Source organism: Gavialis gangeticus, unplaced genomic scaffold, assembly GCF_001723915.1.
Source record: "Gavialis gangeticus isolate Ggan-Ray unplaced genomic scaffold, GavGan_comp1, whole genome shotgun sequence".
NCBI classification, from domain to species: Eukaryota; Metazoa; Chordata; order Crocodylia; family Gavialidae; genus Gavialis; species Gavialis gangeticus.
The window spans coordinates 72,423,048-72,435,553 of NW_017729024.1; positions in this window are offsets into that span (position 1 = coordinate 72,423,048).

Here is a 12,506-nt window from a genome sequence, read left to right on the forward strand (position 1 = left end):
CATGGAAACTTTATAAATTCATTATAATTTTCCAATTATAGAATCTAATTGTCTAATTTGCCCCTCCCCCTGCCCCAGATACAGTGGGAAAGGTAACAGCAGCAGAGCTTTGGGCGGGGGAGGAGGAGCAGATGGTGAGGGGAGGCAGATAGAGCCTTTACACCCAGTCCCTCTACCACTTGTCCCCCATGCAGCCTACCCTCCTTCCCACACTGCCCATGTCTCTGCCATTTGTGCCTCCTGCTGCCTGCCATCCCACATGCTACCCACAGCCTCTGGTCCCCCATCTACCCTCTACAGCCTCTTTAGCCACTGCCCCCCACAGCAGCCTGTGCCCCTTGCAGCCTCTTGCCTACCCCCCCACAACCTCTGCAGCCTCTGCCCCTCCACCTGTTCCCCACAGCCTCTACCCCCTACTGACTCCTGCATGGCTAGTCAAGAGATGGAGCTTCCATGTGCTCCATGCCCCAGGAGGGAAGGGGCCAGATCTGCACCTGCTAGTAAGCTGCAGAGGGGAAGGAGGCAGAGGCAGCAGGGGGGCAGGCGTCAGCTGCAGCTCTGACTCTAGCCCCAGCCCCAGCCCCAGGCTCAGGGCCAGGGATGGAACCACAGCAGCTGCCTGCCCCCTCTCTGCCTTGTACTTGAATCCAAGATGAGGGGCTTCCTCCCCATGTTGCATGGGAAAAAACAACTTTGTCTTGGATTCAAGTAAACACAGGGTGCGTCTATATGTGCACATTTACTGTGCAGTAACATAAATGACTGCACAATATGGGTGCACATCTACATGTGTGTTCTTGTACTGCATAGTAACTATGGTGACTTATGCCAACTTGGGCATAACTTTGATACCTGCATCATGAAGGTATCACAGTTATGTCCCATTAGTTACTGCGCAGTAATGTACATGTAGGTGTGTTACTGTGCAATAACCAGGGTCCCTCCCTACTGGGTCTGCCCAATCTCTAGGGGGACTGGCCAGAGCTCAGCTCAGGGGCTCCTGGCTGACCCCCTCTCCTCTCCCAGGGCTGGGATGCTCTCTGGCAGCTCTCAGCTGCAGGATATAAAAGCCTTCAGCCATTCTGTGCCCTGGGGCACACTGCACAGGAGCTTGAGGCACTGCAAGCCCTATGTGCCCTGTGGACAGGATCCAAGCTGCTGCTGCTTATCCTGTCCACTAGCCAGAGCTGCTTCTTGGCTACAGGTGAGTGTTGTAAAGGGCTGCAGCCTGCTGATCCCCCCGGCCAGCCCTCAGAGCTCTCAAGGCTCCTGCCTGGCTGGCTGCGGCAGGAGGGCAGCACCAGCTCCCTGTTCCAGTGCACCCCCAGCACGGTCTCCTGTCTTTGCAGCTGGGCACATGTGTTGTGCAGCTTCCAATCCCTGACCATGCCCAGCTGCTGAGTGCTCCTGAGCACTGTTTAGGGGAGCCACACAGGGCAGCTGCATGGGGACCCAGAGAACTGGCACAGGAGGCACTACCACTGTGTCCTCTCCAGCATGGCTGACCTGGGGCCTGGGCAGGGGGGGCCTCGTGGGGGCAACAGGTCCAGCACCATGGCTGGCAGGAGTGCATTGCTCATTGCTGGCAGGGACCAGACTGGAGCAGCAGGTTGCTGGGCACCACTGGCAGGGGCAGGTGTGGCACGGGGAGGCAGGGTGGACAGGGAGGGAGCTGTCATATTCTGGCCATGTGCTGGGCACCTGGCTCCTGGGCAGGAGAGGGGCTGAGCAGGGCTGTGTGGGTGGCGATGAGCCCTTAAGATGGCCACCATGTGCTGTCAGCTGTCTCTGGCCTCACCATGGCTGCCAAGTGCTGGCAGCCATGTGGCCAGAGGCTCTAGCTCCTCCCAATGGCCACAGGGGCACAGGGGCATGTGGCTCTGACTTGGAATTAAATCTAGTCCCAGGTTGCCTGCACGTGTAGACACTAGCCTATTCCATCTTACTGCACAGTAAATTTAATGTGCAGTAAATGCATCTATAGACACGCCCACAGTCTCTAAATAATTGTAGTAAGGTTCCCATAACTGTTATATAAATGGCAGCATTGGAAGCCCCAAATAATCAGGGCTGCAAATGAGTTTTCAACCTAAAATTTATTAATATCAAATGTTTTTATTTGGCAAAAAAGCCAATGGTCATTCCCTATTTAGTCATGAACACACATATATATAGTCCTTCACTGGGCTATCAAATCCCAGTAGGTTACATTCACTACAACACAACTGAAAAGCTCGCTACAACACTTCCTGGACCATGTTCTTACCTCCCTCTCTTCCCATGCTATCTTGGCCGTCTACATACCTTTTAGACACAATCCTATGAGCCCTCTGAACTTCTCTGTCACTCTTGACCTCAGTTCTCCACTAGCTGTAAACTCTCTTAAAGGCCTCCAAAGACTTTATGAACAGCTCCTCTGCTCACTAAGGACTGTCCCAAAGTATGTCTCTAGACACAGAAGCTGCTACCTCTTCAACTACTTGGCTATAGATTACTCAACACAGACCATATAATTACTAGACCAAATAACATGGATTATAACATGCAAGGTTAATTTACCTGCTCGTCTACCAAAGTCATATACAGCATTACCTGCTTACAGTGCCCCTCTGCTATTTACTTTGACAGATGGAGAGAATCCTACATGAAAGAATGAATTCACACTGATCTCACGTAAATTCCAGAAAGACGTAGATGCGTGGGGCAGAACACTAACCTCCTCGAACATCCCATCGCTGACCTCAGGGTAGCTGTTCTTAGACAACAATACTGAAACAAACTTGAATGCGAAATTGAAAAACAAGAACTCATCCAAGACTGTATTAAGTATGATTTAAACCAAGACTGGATTTTTATCCCACTGCTTAGATTAGCTTTTATAACCCTTATGACCCTCAATAGATCAACTGTTTTTCTTTTCTCTCCTACTCACCTTACCTCAGCAGTACCACATTCTTTTCCCTCCACCTTCCCCACCCTTTGTATTCTAATTATTGCTTTCTACTTAGAAGCTCTGCACCCTACAGTCCCTACATAAGACCTGCTTAGAAAAACTTATGCATCTCTGATTTAGTTAGTCTATGAAGAGCAATTCTACTTTGCTTTCTGCCTGACTTTATACTAACATAACTAACTTCCTCTCTCTATAACTACCCTGCATTTCTTGGCTCAACCCTTACATATCCCCAGGGGTGGAGCCAGAAGTAAGTGAACCTCGGGGTGTAAAAGAACCCTATATCAGGTGTATCCCTATGCATCTGTCTTGAGGATAAAGGAAATCCTATTAAAGGATAAAATTGCTCACAGCCTGTGTGAAAAAGGGGTTAGAGTTGTTTGGGAAAAAACTTGGAGCAAAATTGCTTTGGCTTTTAAATATAGAAACCTTTTTTTATTACATTGGAAAATACAGCAACACAGCTATAAAAACAATGTTTGTATCTTGAAAGCTGGCATGCTCTTCAAAGACATGGAAGGATTTTGACAGTTTTGGAGAAAAAGGAAAATGAAAAGAAAATTCAAATGACATATCACTTTTGAGCCTTCTAAGCAGGAATTTCCTGCATTATTTATTTATTTAGTGAAACATAATGAATCCCCATCCATCTGGTTAGACCAGTGTTTTTCAAACTCTTTTTCACTTGCAGACCCCTACAAAATTTTGAAGGGAGGTGGACCCCTTTGGAAATGTCAAATGGAGGTGCAGATCCCTTTGAATTGTAAATGTAGGTATTTACTAGGGCTGTGCGAAGCTTCAGTCCCTGATCTGATTCAGCAGAGATTTGGCCCGATTTGGTGGCTGAATCTCTGAATCCAAATCAAATCAGAGAACTCTTTAATCTCTCTGAATCGAATCGGAACCCTCTGAATTGATTCGGAGAGACTTGGACATAGACACAACTTTAAATGTTTTTACTACATACCTCTCGGTAGCAGGGGCTCATGAGTGCTATGATGCTGGGTCACATGGAGCATCCCACAGAAGCACGGGGGGCTCCCCAGCATGCTTGGCAGTCCAACCTATGGTCCTCAGACCTTCTGGTCCATTTCTAGGTCCACTGGGGAGCATGCTGGGGGCCTCCCATACCGCCTGGCTTGGAGACTAGTACCTCCTGGGTTGGGGGGTGGGAACCCAGGGTCCCTCTGTGGCGGATTGCCGAGCCGGGGAGGTGTGGGGGATGGGGGGGGGCAGCTTTCTGGGAGACCTGGAAGTAGGCCAGAAGTATTTCCAGTCCACTTCTGGGTTTGCTGCTGGGCATGTGGAGGCCCCCCCACAGTCCTGTGGGACACTCCATGTGCCCCACCATTGCAGTGATCACGAGGCATGCTGCTACCTCAAGGTATGTAGAAAAATCTTTTAAAGCTGTGTCTAGGTCTGAATTGCTGATTCTCCAAATCAGCATCAAATCTTCAGATTCAGCTGAATTGAATCAGGGACAGTAATCTGAATCAACAAATTGAATCGCTGTCCCCGATACTGTCCCCAATACTTTTGATTGATCATAGTAATCTTTCACGGACTCCTTAGACATAGTCTGTGGACCCCCAGGGGTCTGAGGACCACAGGTTGAAAACCACTGAGTTAGACCACAGTTCATACTTCCTGACAGGCCTAATCCAGAAGCCCAGGTTAAGAGAGGGGCCTCTGGGACACCGTATGATGAGTGTTGTAAAGATTTCCTTGAAACACATGAAGCTTTGCCTGAGACATGAAGGATAAGAAAATTATGTAGCCCCTCTACTTTGAGTTTGTCTCCACATTTGAGAATACCATTCACATTTCAGTCTTCATGTTAAAAAAATAAAGTAAGGGTTTAAAAAATGGGGGCCTTTAGTTGGGTCCTAACTTCTAGATATAGACACCTGAATAACTAGGACTGCATAAACAGCACTTTCCACTAATTTTTTTCTTCAATCTTGGCCTAAGTTTCTGCTTTTAACTAGTTTGAAGATGCAGCCATCACAATGCAATAAAATGCACATAGGCCTTCTTATCCTGACCTAGTAGAAGTGTCTTCAACCAAGCAAGAGCAATAGCATCCTCACCATTCACCTGAATGTGGAATGAGCTTTGTAGTAGGATTCAGAAAGAAGGTGGTCCAGAGTCAAGGACTCCTTGTGGACTCCTTGTGGGAAAGGACCTGCCACTTACCCCCTCTTTTTGAACCCAGGAGGCGGCAGCACAGGAAAGTGGCAGTGTCTGAAGTAGGCAAGTCTGAGATAATTTAGGGATTTCTACTGTATGTTAAACAAAAGTCCTACAATGCCATGTAAAAACTAATGAGCTGCCAGTGCAAAGCACATGACACAGATGTAAGGTGCTCTCGATATGAAGTACTGTTTAATGAGCAGCCAGCTGCATTCTTCACTAATTTGCTGAATGTTTCCAATGTGCTGACCCATTACAGAGCACTACATTGTATGTTGTTATTCCTCTTCTTTTCTCTTAAGGACCAATTGTGCTTTTAAGCCCTCACATAATTTGGGGCAATTGTGCCACAAAAGGAAACTTGGGGTTCTCCAACATAAAATGCTGCAGAAGGTGGAAATCTAAGTAGGCTTCTTAGAGTTTTTCCATCGTTCCTTTCCACTTTCCTTTCCCTGTACTTTGTTGATGAACAGCAATGCTGGGGCTACTGATCAAGAACAGCAGAGGCAGTGGAAAAGAATAGGAAGTTATGTTTTTAAATTCCTGAAAAAATACAGGCAAAGAGCAAGCCAAGTTTTACAGAAACATAATAGCAAAGAATCCTCTCGCTTAACACTTTTGTTTGGAGTTTGTGTGTTTGGCAAATATTTATGTTTTTACCTTGCGGTTATGATGCCTATAGTTTAATTGAAGACATTTGACAGGAAACAATCTGTCTGGCCCAAGCTTAACTAGCTGCAAAACAACCAACCTCAGAACTACAATTCCCAAAACATGTTCTCATTGCCTTATTTACTCCGAGCCTTGATTATGCTACAGTATTTTCTCTCTTCTTGCTTGGCCTGAACCCATGATAATAAGACATATAATGCTCCATGTTCAAAAGCATCACATAGTAAAAACAAACACTTTTCTTCAGTGGAAGAATAATTTGAAGGAATACCAAGTGACAATAGTTTTCTTCTGTTCTGAACTAGTTATAGAGTATTAACTATTTTCTGCATTATTAGGCCACAAGAAAAAGAAACCGTGTGTGTAATTTACTGATCAATAAGTGCCTGTCTGTGAAGTTCAGGGTTTTTTTTTTTTTGCTCTATACACACCCAGTTGTCAGCCCCATGCTATTTCCCAGTGTGAAGTTGACTAAAAGCAGAGAAAAGATGATACAGTAGCTAGAGCACAGACACGGCATGAAAGATTATAGGGATTTGGGAGTTTAAACAAATATTTACCAGTAAGATGTTGGCTTAATTTTGACAGGCTTTACAGTTAAATATCTATTTCTTTCCTCTAACAGAAGCACTACACACAGTTTCACGTATAGGGCTGTGTAAAACATTTCTAACAAAACTCTGAAAGAAGCACTATTCAACCAACTTAGGATTCATTACAATTTCAAAGTGAGCCTCAGTTTCTCTTGGCTTGTAAGTCATGGATGAAGCACTGACAAATATTTTCTTCAGGCATTCCTTTTCTCTCATGAATTCCAGAGAGAAACTTTTTTCTACTTGGAAATCGAGTTAAATTCAGTGTTTCCAGCCAATTCTCACTCAAAGATAAACTGACTATGACTGAACTCACACAAACCAAAACCAGAAGAGGAAAACAATAATTGAAACCTCCCTTCCTTCTCCAAAACCTCTCTGAACACTGATTGCTCCCAGTTTTACTGAGCTGTATTATACAGTGCATGTTACAGTCTCAAGAGCATGTACACAATGGCTTGGGAGTAATACAACTTTTGCTTTTGTCTTGAAGGATTTCTTAATAACAGTCACATGCTAAGCTACTAGCGAATGCTCCTTTTCCCTAGCAGATGACTCAGCACAGGAGCTTTTCATGTTATAATTTAGAAGCCAGCAGATTTTTGTCACCAGTAAAACTGGGGGAAAATGTTTGCAAGTGTCTATATTTTTTGTAATAGTATATCCAAACATAATTTGTAGGAACTGCTGCCTGCATTATCAGGGCAATACCATTACTTAAACAACCATAAAGGGTTTCTCTTAAGCTTTCCTGTCAATTCTTTACTTCCCTCTATGTTAACCACAAGGAAAAAAATTACAACTCCAAAGAATGAAAAAACACCCCCTTCAAACAAAGCCCTTCATTCAGTGACTGGCATGTTGCAGCTTTTAGAGTGCAACCCCCTCCCCCTCATAAAAAAACCCCCAACAACCGCCTTCCCCCCCCCACCGAAATAAGTCTGTGCAAGCAACAGAAATGTACTCTGTTGAACCAGACAGGCTGGTTCAGCAAAATCTCCCTCAACCAAATCTTTTAAGTGGTGCCAATCTACTGAAAATTGTACACTCAAGACTGAAGTATCTCTCAAGCATGTCTGTGGACTGAAGAACAGACTCAACAATCTCTATTCAAAATTCATCAGAAACACGAAACAAAACCTCACTGGTCTATGCTGCCAGTATAGCAGGTAAAAGACAAAGAGATGGGTGTGAAAGAAATAGTGCCTGAGATAAAAAAAAAAACAAGCACATACTTTAATTACTGCAGTATTTCTATTTTAAATAGGCTGTCCTGATCAATTTTACAGTAGCATTCTGTTAAGATAGAAATCTCCAAAGAGATAAACAGCACAAAACTTCTTCCCCAGTTTGAATGACAGAATTCTTGTTTGTGAGAAAAGTTGTAACATCTGTCATTGCCTGTCTACATTATTTGTTATAATTGCTGAAGGATGCATGATTGAGTGATTCATATTTTCTATTAGAATATTTTTGCAAACGTTCTTCTATTGGATTTTGGGTCCCTTTTCCTTTTGTGGCTGACAGATATCAAGACAATTGGTATCTGAATGAGGCCTCATTAACTTCCTCAAAGGTACTCTTATGGATCTTTTATATTTTAGTATTTTGGAGTAATAAGGGCTTGCACTGAATATGGTATGCAGCCTTAAAATCTTTTTAGAGAAACTGGTGCCTTAACTGGGACTTCTACAAAAATGACATGAGCTTAACAATTGCTTCAATCCAATTTGGACAAACTAAGGCATATGTCATTTTGGATTTGTCGGAAGGCCTTAGAGGGAGGGACTGCAAGGCAGAATAAGCTAGAATTGTCAACCATAAAAGATAAAGGTAACAGTATGAAGCCTTTTCTCTTTTTCAGGACAACAAGCCATCTAAAGGAGACTGGTGTGCCAAAATCCAAAAACAGATTGAATCTAGGGAGGAAAACACAATATCAATGAGAGACTGTACCACCCTCAGCTACTCTTCCTGCTAATGTTTAGCACTGACAGCAACACTATCATATAGTTCCTTCATTTAAACAAACTGTGTTATCTTCAATGCCTTCTTTTTTTCTTTTTACTATTTTTGTCTTTGTTTTTACTAGCTGTGTGGTTCCCACCTTTTCTTATTTTAGGGTGTAAAATATGTCTGTGTACGTGCCTACGCATATAGCAAATGTGAAGTCTACATGAGAAAGGTGCTGGATAAATTAACTCCCTCATTATGAAAAGCCTCAAAGTCTTGGCTCAGAGTGTCCCTTAGTTGCAGGACTACCCAAGGAAATGTTTAAATCTGCCAGGAGTAAAAAAATCTGAAAATTCTGGTTATCAAAGATTCTCCATCTGTGCTGAAGTGCATGGCCAGCTACCACATAAAATAGTGAAAACTGAGGAAAAATTTCTATTCAGCTTCAGAATTGTGATTGACACAAACAATAATTTGCTTTCAACATATTTAGACAGCTAAGTTTTCATTATACTGTTCTCTAGTTGGATTATTTCCTATGACTATTATTTTGATGATTTGACTACACTGGTTACTTCATTCCCATCCACCATTGCCATCAACTTTTTGATCTCACCTTTATTTGATTTTGATTTGATAACTCTATTACTTAACTCTTAGCTCAGTTTATTATAGTAAAGTGTTTTCTCACGTATTCTTCTTTTCATTTTGATTTATTAAAAGGAAGCCAAGTCATATTTATTCAATAAGGGATGTGTCTACACATGCCTCTTAATGCATAGTAGCCTATTTTACTGCACATTAAAGTGTCACACAAAAACTCTGTGACTACGCTAATGCACAATAAAATAGGCTACTGTGCATTAAGCAACACTTAAAAACCATGCTGCGCATTAAGGCAGCCTAATGCATATTTCTTTAGTACCATGCATTGGAGATACTAAATTTAATATGCATTGGAAAAAGCACCTTAATGCACATGTAGACACATCCAAGGAACACATACCAGAACCTTTGAGAATCTGTATGGACATCAGCCAGCTAACTGATGAGTCTAATTAGTTCCTTCTAAAATAACTCTTTGGTTCTCACAAGGATTATTTTCCTGTTCACCAGAGACTAGACATCATGTAAAAAGAAAACACCAACCAGGACAGTATATGTAAAAATATATATATGAGTCAGTCACAGAAGGGTCCACCTCTAGACTGGGATTTTAAGGGAAGAGAGTGCTTTCTTATATCATGCTCAGTAGAGTTCTTGTGCCGTGAATTGCCACTGTGTGCACTGGGCAGAAACAGATTCTGCCTCATGGGAAGGATGGTACAGAACGTCACTTGATGGTGGGTCTGTGAATGTTGAAGGGAATTCACATTAGCAGTTGAGCCCAGAAGGGGGACAGAACTTCTTTTAGTGCGACACACAGGGATGCAACTTTTTTAATAAGGACTTTTCTTCTCCTTTTCAGTAAGCATTGACTGCAAGGTACCAGTGATCATTGTGAGCACTAAATAGACATTTGAAGGCATTCTAAGAGGAAGAACAAATTAATGTCTTAAAAACAGTTCCCTAAAATGGAAGAGACTCCCTTGCAGAAATAAAATAATTAGGCATATAAATGGGGCTGAAGGAACCAAGACAATCCAGCTTGGAAGTTGTCCAATGTCTATTGCAAGATGGTTTATATCTTGAAGAAAAAAAGAGGGTGCATTTGACAATCAGATTTTCTTTTTTCCCCTTTAAAAATTTTGTTTTTGATTTGGAAAAAGCAAAAGTCATAAGGACATGAATATTTCTGTCCTATCTATTATGTGCCTACTAAAGAAGTATACAGGTGCCACTGATTTATGAGAAGGAATTAAGAGAATTAAATATGGATACCTCAGCAAAATAATAACCAGTAGAACATGATGATAGCCTGCAAGATGTAAATATCAAGGATTATTTAGGCATCTATATGAAGGCATAACAGAATAAGAAGACAAAATATAGCCTAAATATTAATGGAAGAAAAAAATATAGTAACCATGGTATAAAGTGGATGCTAAAGTCTCCCACGAATGAAAGATATCACTTGGGACATTGAGACTGGAAAAAACGCCACCAAATGTATAGTAAGGAAAAATCATACATTAACAGGAAGTTAACCTTGTAGAACCTAAAAAGAGATGACATAATAGATTTATAATACAAGCATTTAAATAAATTTAGCAACCCATATAACCAAACAGAAGACACCGTGTTTTGCTTCTCTCTTTTATTGCAACCCATTGTAAGGTCAAAAGTTTCACGGAAAAATAGAAACTTACAAATGGAGTGAATTATCTTGTTGTACTCATAAAAAGACATTCAAGACAAATGACCAAGGGTCTATACTATATTTGCCATAGCACTCATTGCCTTTATTCTGAAAATACTGTTGCCATTTTGGAGTAGATAAAAAGCCCAGCATTTTACATGTTCGCATGTATTTACGACATTCCAAGCAAAAACTCTATATTTTATCCAGAGAAATGGTTTCAACCTCATTTTGGAGTGTCTAATAAGACATTCAACAATGGTCACTAAAATTGCTGTGAACCGACTCTTTCCCTTGTTTTCAGGAATTAATGCTATAGAACTGGACATATGGTTTTGGCAGACTTACAGGCATAGTTAAGCTGTTTTCTAGGTTATGCTGCATCAGTTCTTCTGGATTAGCAAAACATTGCGACAATAATGGCAACTCTTCAGTTGAAGCTTGAACATTTGATATTTTGGATTAAAACACTGTAACCTTTAAAAAGCAAATTTGCAGTGTTATACAACTCAAAATTCATTCTTCACCAAACTGTAATACTCTAAAGGTTAAGGCAGCTTCAAACTGAAGCTGCAATGTCTGTATTTTCAATATCTTCTTGTCAAATTTAAGTCTTTAGAATACAGTGTGACATACCGAAAATTAAACTTTTTATGTATTCACTCCAGCTTTTTTCTGCACATACCATCTTATAAATCAGTTTTGGATTAAAAACATGTATAATATTACCAACTAAAGTTGTCTTCAGTATTTGGGGAATAAATATGAAAATAATATAGTACAATTCTTAGACTTACAACTGAGAGGATGCAAGAAGCATTTTCCTCCACAGCATTTGTTCTCTTCTAATATAAGGACCTAGTCCTGCAAAGTGGTATCTGTGTTTGGACTTGATACCCACACAACATTCTTCTGAGGCCAACTTTCACATTCATTACTGATCAGGACTGGATCCTAAATTAGCAAATAAACATTTAATCAGAGGAAAAATCAGCTGTGTTGCTTTTATCTATTGTATTTTCTCTTTTTATTTGAAACATTATTACTAGGGAACATATGAGCATAGTCAGAGAAGACTGGTTCATTCAGAAAGTTTCTTTTAAAAAACTGGAGCAGTCATTATTTTAATAAAATATAAAAACAGGGTCTTATCACTTATTTCTCCACAGCTAGCATCTTCTATACTGCAGGTTACCTCACAAGGTGGGAACAGGTTATCTGCAGTAAATTAAAGAGCTCACCGAATACAAAAATGCAAGGTGCAAAAACAGAAATCTATATGACACTGTCTACATGGCTATTTAAAGGAAAATCAATTTTGAAGTTGTACAACAAAACCAAGATTGTCTACTTAAATATCCATTCAGTAATTACCATAATTTATTAAGGTTTCATTCAAAATTAATTTGAAAATAATGATTTTAATAATTAGCAAAATGTTTTCAAGAAAAATCACAATTACTTGTCGATTCTCTTATTCCTGTGCATCTTAAAACACAGGGGTGGCTTCAGTCTACTTATTAATATGCATTAGGATTAGCTCCCAATTTCAGCAAAGGTCTAGACCAATCAATTACACTGGTACTAGCACTGATTTACCACTTACAAACCAAAGGAAATACATATGACTGAGGCAAAGGAAAGAAAACAAACAAAGCTCATCAATGCTTGTGAAGAAGCATTGCAACCAATCAGATTTGGCTGTCTTCCCATGAGATGTCCAGGTAGTTAAAATCGCCCATGACAACCATGTACCAAGAGCGTACCGCCTCAGCCAGTTCTCTGGTGAACTGTTGGTCAAGTTCTTGCTCTTGATTAGATCTGTAGTCAACTCCTACCGTTA